Raw genomic sequence first — 12,567 nt, forward strand, 5'->3', positions numbered from 1 at the left:
CCAGCATTAATCACAGGCAATTCTTGAGATTCGCTTTTGAGGCAGTGGCTTAAGGCCCCGATATACAGGTGCATCTCAATAAAGTAGAATGTAGCAGAAAAGTTAATATATTTCAGTAATTTAACTAAAATTGTGAAACTTGTGTATTAAATAAATTCAATGCGCAAAGACTGAAGTAGTTAAAGTCTTTGGTTCTTTTAATTGTGATGAGTTTGGCTCACATTTAACAAAACCCCATTAATTCACTCTCTCAACAAATCAGAATAGGGAGACATCCCAATCAGCTAATCAACTCAAAACACCTGCAAAGGTTTCCTGAGCCTTCAATCTCTTCGGCAATCTTTGGCAATCTCCTCTCTCAAGTGAACACCCTCCGACCGATCAATGGACCTTACCCCTTGATGGGAGCCTTGAGCCTCCCAGAGCGAGTCTTAAACACAATTTTAGAGACAAGACCCCCGTTTACAAGATGCCTCTATGCCCTTAATTGGTCTATTTTCTCTGCTTGGTGTCCTAACCATGGCAAAGACCCTCCTACTTCTGATTTGTCAGAGGTGTTGTCATTCCTGCAAAAGCTACAGGATAAGGGGCGCTCCCCATCCATTCTCAAAGTCTATGTAGCAGCTATAGCGGTCTCTCATGTCCCTATCGCAGGCCAATCAGTGGGCAGAAACAGTGCGGTTAACCACTTCTTAGGGGGCACCAGGAGTCTGAATCTGAATCCACCTCATCCCCTAACCGTCCCTTCGTAGGATCTGCCCTTCCCATTCTGGGGGGCTTTGGCAGGCTTTGTTGCCATAGGCTCGTGCAGCTCTGATGCCAAGCCATTAGTTAATTTTTTTTATATACTGCACAAAACAATGGCCCCTGAAGGGCCCTCTTTTTGTCTGGAATTTGGGCCTAAAGACTCTAAAGTCGTCTTGAATCTAAGGCTCGGTTACATACCGAAGGTGCTCTCCACTCCATTGTTGTTAACTTCTCTATAGGCATTGTTTGCTTATGGAAGTTATGATACTTACAGTCTTTTCTCTACCATAGCACAGCGTGATTGTACTGTGTTCCCATAGAGTCTTAGCAGATGCAGTACAAGTGTATTATTGTCAACGACTGTACTTGGTTACTAACATAACCTTGGTTCCCTGAGATACAGGTACGAGTACTCTGTTGCTAACCATGCTATGTAGCCGCAAAAACCAGTCGTCGCTTCAGTCGAAGTAACCTGAGAATTTTGTGGCGAACACCCACTTATATATCCAGCTGCCCCACCCATTCTGGTGTGCTTTGGTGGGCTCAGTTTCTTAGCAGACACAGTACTTGTTCTTGTAGCTCAGGGAACCAAGGTTATGTTAATAACAAAGTACAATTGTTGACTATATTAACAGCTTTTTGGACTAATCTTAAACACTACAAGTATCTCTAAGGTGTTGTTCAGACTGCTAATCTGATGTTTTTGCATATCCAGATATTAGGATGTTGAGCAGAAAGGATGTGGTCTTAACACTGTTCACATTGTGCTGGTAGTTCTTTTTAACAGAACTGAAAACTAATACTCCATTGTGTTAAATAAGGAGAAAAAAACATTGTAAGTGCAATAGATTTCTTTGTTTTTGTGAGGAGGGATATTAGTGAGGGACTTCAAATGGATAGACACTTTTTTTAAATGTCTGGAGTCTGTGCTTTATAAATCCCATGCTTCCACATAAAAATCTGAGCATGGCAGGGTAACCACAGGTGTAATTCATCACATCGACTATGAACATGAACCACCAATGTTTCAAAACCACAAAATGTCACAACACATTTTGTCTTCATTTTCAGCTCGAGGTCTATTATATAATTAAAAACTTGTTCAAAATGTTTTGGTTGAATTATTTTGCATGCAGACAAACTTAGAACACTGTTTCAGTTTGAAGTTATTTTATGTTATCTGTTTTCAGTTTATTCTCTGCAAGTCTCATATAAGGTCCAACAGTCGCAGCTTGCATCCATGCCATAATTTCACCATGAGAAACGTTGCAATAATAAGGTTAATCAGGTGAAGTTTTTCAGATGATATAATACTGTCCCTGTCTCAAAGTTGTGATGTAATCATAGATTGTAGTCCTTTCTGACAGATCGTTTACCTTCCTCTCCCTGTTCAGATGAATAAAAATGTCTCTTCAAAAAAACTTATTAAAAGCCAGAGAAACCTGTCAGCCAGATGTTTTTGCTGTAAGAATCAAATTATATGAGGTAAGCGATTTGACAAAAAAAAAAAAAAAAAAAAAAAAAAAAAAAATTAACTCGTATTCACTCGTGTCCTTTCAGAAGTACTCTAATAAGGAAATGTCTGTTTTCACCTAATTTGTGGTCTAAAACAAGCTTAAAGGTCCCGTTCTTCGTGATCCCATGTTTTAATGTTGTTGTTAGAGTATAAATAATATCTGTGAAATTCTAAAGCTCAAAGTTCAATGCCAAGCGAGATATTTTATTTAACAGATTTCGCCTACAAAAACGTGTGGACTACATCCCTCTAGTTCCTGTAGTAATGACGTCACTAAAACCTCCGCCCAAAGGAATACACAAAAAAGGGGGCGTGGTCTTGTTGCGATCCGACGGAGAAGAGGAAGAGTTGTGTTTGTGTTTGTCGCCATGTCGTCGAAACGCTGTTATTTTCGTCTCGGAGTCCAATCATCTTTGTTTGGGCTTCCCAGGGACACTGTACTTAGAGATCAATGGCTACAATTTATGTTTAACTCGGCTCCCGAAAATTATAATCCACATGTAAAACTATGTGCAGCACATTTTGCTGAGAACAGCTTCCTCAATCTCAATCAGTTTAATGCCGGATTCGCACAAAGATTATTCTTGAAAGATGGAGCAGTTCCCTCTTTGTCTGGAGAAGGCATTGTTTATGGACCACAACCGGTAAGTGTATTTTATTAAGTTGGTGTGTTTAACAGTTTCTGTAACTTATTACACAAAGGGCAACGCTGTTTAGCTTTAACTAGATTTTAGGGCTGTGCAAAAAAAATCTAATGCGATTTTCATGCGCATCTTGTCAGTAAAAACGCTCCTGTGATTATTACAAAACTAGCCCAATAGCGTTTCCCGGAAAGCAGCGTGCGCTCAGCTGCTGTCGAATCACAACACAGGAACCGCTGGCACAATCAGAACTCGTTACGTATTTCTGAAGGAGGGACTTTATAGAACAAGGAAGTCATCAGCCCGTTTTTATGACAGTGAATTCAGCGGTATACAGATAGGTGAATTGTATGAAAACTTGTCCTTCTGCAGATTAAAATACAGGTGAAAAACAAATATTTGCAGAAGGGGAGCGCGGGGCACAAAGCTTAGTTGTAACACACGTGGTTTGCATATTTCCGCACATGCTAGCATAACAAAATTTACTGTACTTATCAGTGGCCATATCAACATTATATAGAAAATTTTGCAATCTTTTGAAGATATCGCTGAACATTTATTTTACCATAGTAAAATTAAAATTCTGGCTAAAGTAAATTTTTCATCTCAGTTTTTAAATTCATTTAAAATGAGACAAATTTGCTATTATTTTAATCTCCAGTCTGTTATTTATCAGTTCAAATCTTTTTTTAATGCTTTGATAACGAGCAGAAGACACTAAACATTTTTTTAACTCCAGTTGCACAGATGTGGGACGTTGTAACACTGCATTACTATGTGCTATTTTATGACATTATTGATGCAATTTACACTATTTACTTTAATTAATTTTAATGAGAAACAATGAGAGACAGGTAAATAAAGACTGACAGTAAATGTGTAGTCAGTTTAATATTTAGAAATTATTATTTCAAGACATGTAAACCGTTTTTTCTTATTTCAAATGAGCACAATGAGTAAAAGTCTAAAATAATAATTCTTAAAAAACACCATTATTTTATATATTTCAAAAAATAAATAAATAAATATATATATATATATATATATATATATATATATATATATATATATATATATATACACACACACACACACATACATTTTCTTACCAAAATAATGTTTGTCATGTATATTTTTTTTAATTTAATTAGATAACTTTTTAACTTGTCATATGGTCATGTTACAATGTGCCCCTCAGATGTTACAATGTACCCCACCTATGGGGCATGTTGTCACATTTCATTTCCATTTTTTGAGGGTAAATAAAGAAAAACTGTATATACACCGTAATTATTAAACAAAGTGACATATTTATACTATACAAATGTAAAATTACTGTGGATAAGATATTATATTCTGAACCCTGTGTGGATGTACACAAACTGAGAAAATCAAAAAGTGTAACTTTTTTGCCCCGCTCTCCCCTACATGTTTTTGCTAGGACATGGGTCTGCCTGCATATGCTCTAAAATAATCAACACCTTATTATGTGGCTGCAAAAGTATATATATATATACAGAGAGAGAGAGAGAAAATAAATAAAAACCTTTTCTTTGTATTATTCATATAATGCCCATATCTCATTGTCCAGAACTGACCTAATTACAGAAATTAATCTTACTTTTTACTGCAAATAAATATGTAACTCATGATTATCATTCACACAAACTGTATATTTCCTCATTTGTAAGTCAATCATATGTCAAGTCACTTTTCCCACAAAATCAAGTTTTAAAAGGTGGGTTTCCCAAAAGTCTACAGCACCCAGTAGTCTAAAAGTTGATGAAACATGCACATGTATAGGTGACCACCTTGATTGCATTAATTTGATAAAGATGATAGTAAAACATGATAAAACGGATGACTCACACTGCATTGCAGAAATGCTTCCACCCTGTTAGCATATATTGGTTCTGTATTTTTTAAAGCATGGTAACTTATTTGAGCTGGTTTAAGATGGTCCTTAGATGGTCATAAACTGTTTAAGCTGGTCCCAAGCTGGTTATAACATGCTTATAAGCTGGTTCTCAGCAGAAGATAGTTGCTTAGGACCAGCACATGGCAAGATTAATCTAGCTCATGACCAACTAAGGAGCAGTTTACACCAGCTCAAACCAGCTGCTATGCTGTGGGGTTGAGGGGCTCCCGGTGCTTCCTGGTGGAGGTGCATATGCCGGGAGAAGTCTAGACTGTGTATAGGACTGGGCTGTAATGCGTCTTTTCCATTCAGGTGTTAAATGCAGTTTTGCAGTTCTCTGTCCATATATTTGGGTTTTTCATTGCTTTACTGAGTAGGTTTGTCAAAAATGGAGGCAAAGATTGGAACAAATCTTCTGAACCAGTCTACAAGGCCCAGGAGGTTCTTTATCTTGGGTTTCAGGCTCTACAAAATTGTCTCCACTTTGTCCGCTTGTTGTTGTAGCTTGCCATTGCTCAGGTGGTGCCTGTGGTAGCTGATTTCCTTCTAAGCCCATTCACGTTTTACCATGTTCTTTGTCAACCCTGAAAGCTACCATTGTCTAACACATCTTTCAATGAATGTCCATTAACAGTCACACCACATGCAAACAGGCTCTCCCCTGCAGAGTTTGTAACATTGTCCTCTTCTCTCAGTTGATCACAATCCAGTCAGTTTAGCTTTATGCACAGACCCATTTGTGTTTTGTGCCCTGGCTGCTGGCAATAGAAGCAGACCAATCCTTTGCCTACTGTTGACTTTGGACCTTGTGCATTGTCTATATGGTCTCTATGATCTTTTTAACCCCCACCCACAGAGTTAAATGGAATAGCATGTACATTACAGGTGGTTAAAAAGTGTGGACCTGCATGATGGCACCACACACAGAAGCTGTTCAAGGATGATGGCCTCACCAATCTCCTCCCTTGAGTGCCGCTCAGGTCTTACCTATCGTACATAAGGGTTCCTTAGGTGATGGTAAATCTGTTAGTGGTTCCCCAGCTGGAACCAAGGTTGCCTGGAAGTGCAGACGGAGGGTTTCTGGTGAGATGGTAAACTTCTACAGTAGTTCTTCTTTCAAGTCAGCATAAACCCCTGGTTGCTCCTTGTCCATTGCTAGGTAAGCCTCCAATTCCTGTCCTATCAGCAACGGAACAAGCTGATAGCTCCACTCCTCCTCAGGCCTCCTCCAAGACCCACCCAGATGCTCGAACTGGTGAAGATAGTTTTTGATGTTTTCCCCTTGCTGGATGGTGGGCAGCGTTGGTTCAGATCTCTGCATCGGCTGACTCAGAGCAAAAGCAATCTGGGGGCTGGTAAGTCACATTTGGATACTCTGTGTGGCCAACATTGGGGGTTCCATAAGCAAAGTCTAGATCCTGAAAGATGTGTAAATTCACTGTAAATTACACCTCAACTACCATGCTTAGTCCACCCAACTAAAGAACTATATGTTTTATAAAATAATTCAGTAATGAATAATAATATTCTAAGATACCAGATTTCATTTGACAGGAAATTTCATGCAACTAATATTTGTCCTTGCATGTATTATAACGGCAAAATTCGGCCGCGATGGGAGTGAGATATGCTACTTAATTGTTCAGGGGACATATTTTTTTAAGTTTTGAAAGACTTTCTAATATCAGAAATATTGGTGTACTAGATCACCCCTAACCACTAAAACAAATTCATCCATACAAATTAAAACAAAACAAACACTTTCTTTTTCTTAAACCTAGTCAGTAAAGAGCTTGCAATTAAGTAGTGTGCCTTTAAAAGAAAATGAAAATTTGTCTCCTTAATGGTTTTAGTGTGAAGTTTCTTTCTTCTTCTTAGATTACAGGCACATTACATTGTATCTTATTTTCTTATTCTTTTGAACAGTAAATTCCTTCCCAGATTTAGCTTCAAGCTCTTTTTTATTTATTTTTTGCACCATTTTGTTCAAACAATCCAAACACATTTCCAAATGTTTCCATTATATACAATTGTCACACAGTGTCTTGATTACATATGGAAAATGCTGGAGATAAATGGGAGCTTTCTAATATGCAGTGTTTTTGGTGGAGCTACATAATGGGTTTCTGCCCTGTACATGGTTCACTGTAAATGGTGTAAAGGTTCCCCTAGGAGCCTCTAGGGCCAGAATTGAAAATGCCACAGTCATTCGTCACCAATGGAAGTTTACTTTACAAGCCAGTGGAATGAGAGCATCTTGGCCAACTGCAGAATCAGACTGGGACAATAGACTCACACCCTTCAGCTCACCACAGTCCCTCTAGCGCATGTCTCAGACGAACCCGGCAAACGCTCACCGAAAACATCTTCCATGCCAATGGATGAGGGTAGATTTTACACCATTGCCCAAATAACCATAAAACTAAGATTTAAAATGCCCATGTTGATACAATTATACAATAATTACAATGATTTGTTCTGTGTTGGATTTGTGTATTTTTGTTTCTGTAGTTCAAGAGGGGAGTATGTCATGTGCAAATGAATGACTTCCTCAGAGTGGGGTCATGATGTGAGGGAGTACTTATTGTGAAAGGCCGTCTACTCCCGCTTTAAGTGCTGAGAGTTGGGTGGTCTGTCCTTCAGCACTACATTCAGAGGGGGAGATGTACGGCCCGTATCACTTTCAAAGAGTGAAACCCTAAGCCCCGCTGCCTCTTTCTAGCCCTAAGATTTTGACAAAGGCACCTGTTGTTTGACTCTGATGGACTGACTGGCCTGTTTCAAGACCGCTAACAAAAAGATTAGGATATTTTACCATAAATGCTTGTGATAACAAGGATGGTGGTGCATGCGTTGACAATAGAGTCTTAATAAGCTTCAGATTTACTAGGCCAAGACAAAAACTGCATTCCTCAATGTCAATCAGTGGATGGTGAACATCACAGAAAGATGCTATTTGACACTTGCTTATCTTTAAGTTGTTTTAAACTATAATATTACCTCAATATTTTTCAGAATATATACTGGATATATAGCCAGTGCTGGGTAAATTACTTACAAATTGCAGTCAGTTACTGATTTCAAATTACATGACAAAAATTCTATTTAGTAACATAATCCATTGCATTACACAAACATTTTAGGTAATATAATCAGACTAATTTTAGAGTACTTTCGACATAACTCATTTATCACATTGATTTAAATAGGATAATCCTGTACCATATTGATATAAAAGTACAAAGTGTCAGAAAATATATTGCAGTCATTGTAATTAGTAACATGAAGTGCATTAAACCTTTCATTACATTATCAAGTTTCCAATTGTGTAGTCTAGTTTTTTGTAGCGAGTACACTCTGATTTTCCCTCCCAGCCTCATACATACCGGTCCCAGAGAGACACCCCATCAGCACCACCACACTCACTTTGCATCTACATGTAACTAAAGGCGTTCTGAAAAACTGCTTTTGTGATATCAACATGTCAATTTAGTATAAGCAACACAAGATTTTAACAGCCAATGACATTTACATCTGAGAAGACTAGACTGATTTTCTACTCTTGAGCTCAGCCACTTAAGAGCTACATTTATCCTTAAATGTTATATGAATATGGTTCAGGTTTTATCAGCTGGCAATTTTCAATGCACGTTCAGTCTACAAGGCTGGCCAGGAGTTCTCATCTCTCTCATAATCTGAAACAAGGAGATATAAACATTGTATTTGGTTTACTGCTGTACACATACACAGTATCTGTTTTATCTCTCCCCTTCACCTGCATTCATTGATCCACTACACTGACTTTAGTGAAGTTATTAGTTACTTGAGAAAGCCAGCATAATAAACTTCTATTTATTCTTCTGAGACCCAGAATTTTCAACTCTATCTCCTCCTAGGGCTTTAATGTTACAAGCATTAAACTCAGCGTAGACATTTGACCTTGCTAAATCTTTTATAACTGATCAGACTTACAGTTTTGGTATATATAATTATAAAAAATTTCACATAGACTTGCTGTCACGATCGTCAGCTGGAGTATCCATGAACTCCAGTAGAGGGCACTCCACTCAGGACTCTGGCATTTTGTGTCCATTTCCATTCTCAACTCAATTTCCCATAATCCCTTGCTTGGGGCTAATCACTAGGTGTGTTCCCCATTACCACTCCCCTATATATACTGTGTTTGGACTCAATGATTGTGAAGTCTTGTTTAGATCTGTCTGGCATTTCCGAGCGGTTTCCCTGTGTTTGTTCCTTCCGTGTCTGATCTTGGATTGTTTATACCGACTGTGATTCTCTGCTGCCTGCCATGACCTCTGCTTGTTACTGGTTCTGATTTTGGATATCCCCTTACATACCTCACAATGTTCTCTGATCATTGTCTGTTTGACCATTCTGTTAATAAATTACTGCACATGGATCCGAACGTCTCTGACTCTATGTTACAGAAGACTTCACCAAACCAGGTATAGAGCCAGCTAAAAGTTAATTCAACCCCTTAAGTGTGCTCTGCTCCATTTTTCAAAATGGCCAACCCGTTGAGCTTTGTGTGGAGGAATTCCTTCGGCATTGCCACCTTATGCCTGGGGATTAAGTAAAGGACTGTTTCTGGAGTGGTCTTGATGCTAATATTAGCTTAAATTTACCAGAGAGAGACCCTAGCTGGATCCTGGAACAGTTTATTGACTTTGTTTTGCAGTTTTGTGGCTCTCCCTTAACAGTTGAGGAGGTCACTACTCCGAGGTATCCAGCTCCTTTCCATTCTGTGGTCCCTGTACCAGAGCCACAGCACCAGATGGCTGCCAGCCCAGTGCTGCTACACAAGATGACCACCAGCCCAACGCCACTGCACAGGATGGCCACCAATCCAGCACCCCAGCATGAAATGGCAGCCACAGTTGATCTTCCAGAGTCATGTCAGGTCCCCATTGATCTTCCGGAGTCAAGCCGAGTCCTTTAACTTCCAAAATCAAATCAAGTCACCATCGACCTTCCAGAATCAAAGTCCAGTCAAGTCACAGCTGACTGTCCAGAGTGAGGTAAAGTCACCATTAACCCCCATGAGTCAAGTAAAACCACAGTTTATCTTCATGAACAAGGTCAAGTCCCCATTGATCTTTGTGAGCAAAGTCAAGTCACTGTTGTTCTTCGTGAGCAAAGTCAAGTCGACACCAATCTTCATGAACTAAATCAAGTCACAGTTGATCTTTATGAGCCCAGTCACATCTCAGCAGATCTTCCAGAGATTCAACACGTCTCAGCAAATCTTCCAGACCTTCATCACGTCTCAACAGTTCTTCCAGAGCTTCATCATACCACAACAGATCATCCAGAGCCCAGTCATATCTTAGCTGATTATCCCGAGCCTCGTCACGTCTCCGTTGAACTTCCAGAGCATCGTCACATCTCAGCTGAACTTCCAGAGCATCGTCACATCTCAGCTGAACTTCTAAAGCCTCGTCACATCTCAGTTGATCATCCAGAGCTTCGTCGCATCCTGTCTGTTGCTCCCAGCAGTGTTCTCTCAGCCTGTTGTGTCGCTGTCAAGGAGACTGTTACTGCTGTAGAACCTCCAGAGGTGTCAGTAGTAACTGTCTATGAACTCATTGCCTGCCCTGTCAGGGCCACAGAGGCCATCCATGAACTCTCGTCCTACCCTGTCACAGCACTGCATATGGATCCGAACATCTCTGACTCCATGTTAAACTTGCATTGGCTGAGTGAAAATGCCCTCTCCAAAGGACAAATGCAGTCCACTACAAGTGAAAGTGAAGTGAAGTGAAAGTGACATTCAGCCAAGTATGGTCACCCATACTCAGAATTTGTGCTCTGCATTTAACCCATCCGAAGTGCACACACACAGAGCAGTGAACACACACACACACACACTGTGAACACACACCCGGAGCAGTGGGCAGCCATTTATGCTGCGGCGCCCGGGGAGCAGTTGGGGGTTCGGTGCCTTGCTCAAGGGCACCTAAGTCGTGGTATTGAAGGTGGAGAGAGAACTGTACATGCACTACCCCCACCCACAATTCCTTCCGGCCCGAGACTAGAACTCACAACCCTTTGATTGTGAGTCAGACTCTCTAACCATTAGGCCACGACTTCCCCAAAGGCCTTCCCCGTTCCTACAAAAGGCCTCATGTACTTTCGTTTTCAAACAGTTAAATTTTAAAATAAAAGCATACATTTCCTTTATATTTGATCGTGACCAGGTTAGGTAATGACTGTCTGAAGGCCAGAGGCCAGTGTGAAGAATATTCAGGACAGATGACAGATCTGACACATCTCCGAAAGGGTAATTCTCTGTCCTCACAAAACTTCATCACACGTCCTTATGGCGGTGCAGTGTAACTGGTTTGGTCGCACTGGGCCTCATGCTTGAGGGTCCCCCGTGATCGCATTATTAACAAAAATACATTTCTCTTGTTTTGTTTTTTTTCTCACTATGTACAGGACAGTTTTATGCTTTTATCAGCATGTTGAAGTAGATTCGTCTCTTGTCATTTCTGAGAGAATATGCACCGTCAGTTTTTGCTTTTTATACTTTCACTCTGTATAAATGACTGAGGTTAAGACGCTCACCAGCAACTCTTGCACAAAGTTTGCACACTGCTTAATATCAGCTTTTATGGTTTAAAACAGAAATATTTCCAATACTGCGATGTAAGTGAAATCGCCCCGCTATCACTCACGGATCGTCTAACTTCATCACGGGAGGTGATCGCGATTGGACCATGTTAAAGTTCTGTAACAAAACAATGTTGTTACGTATACTCGCACCTTCCAAAGACATAGTAATACATGGTTAAATAACCCAACATAATTCAAATGAATGTGTTTAGTAGTTGATACAATCATGAAATGTTGGGAAAACCCTTCTTAATCCTGAAATGTCTCAGTTTTCTGTGTAATTAAATCCACCTGACTAATGACTAGTGGTTGTGTGAATGTCCACAAAACTGCACGACTTTCTGAGAGTATATAAGCAGCAGGCCATTTTAGAAAGTAGAATTTAAAAGATGAGAGATAATGAAAAGATAATGCCACAGTGCTATGACTTATACTGTACATTATAGACAGGATATTTGAGATTCAGGAAACTTAGTATGCAGAGCAAAGGAAGCTTCAAAATTAAGCAAATACGTTGCATTTATTGTTTTTATGGAATATAAGAAAATAATGATACCTGCATTTATTGAAATCTAATTTATTTCAGCTTTCAGCGGTCTTTGCAACCCAGTAAAATACAACTTCGATATATGTAACAGGGCTGACCCCCACACACACAGTTTTTTATTTTATTTTTTTATTTACTTAATTTATTTTACATTTTCGTTTAGCAGGCCAATAACTCACATTCTGACTAACAGCCTTCAGAAAGACCAGCACTGGTGTTTTTTCACACACTCACAGTAAATACTGTGAATCATGTGAAGAAGAAGAAGAAGAAAAGAAAAACTCTGTATAGCTAATTTGAAACCGTGTGTATTGTGAAAAGCGCTATACAGATTACTTGACTTAACTTGACCCAATAGCAGACAGGACTCAAGAGGACAAGACAGTTATACTGTAGTTGTATTGTCAATGTCAGATCACCTTCCCCTTAACATCATGTAAAACGATAGAATAATTAATGATATGCCCCAGTCTTCATGACTGCCAACTAGATTGTCACTTTCAACACAGTGAGTCTGCACTAAAGATGACCAGTGAATCAGATTTGACCTAAACCAAACAGA

This window comes from Carassius auratus, chromosome 14 (assembly GCF_003368295.1).
Source record: "Carassius auratus strain Wakin chromosome 14, ASM336829v1, whole genome shotgun sequence".
In the NCBI taxonomy this organism is placed as follows: Eukaryota; Metazoa; Chordata; class Actinopteri; order Cypriniformes; family Cyprinidae; genus Carassius; species Carassius auratus.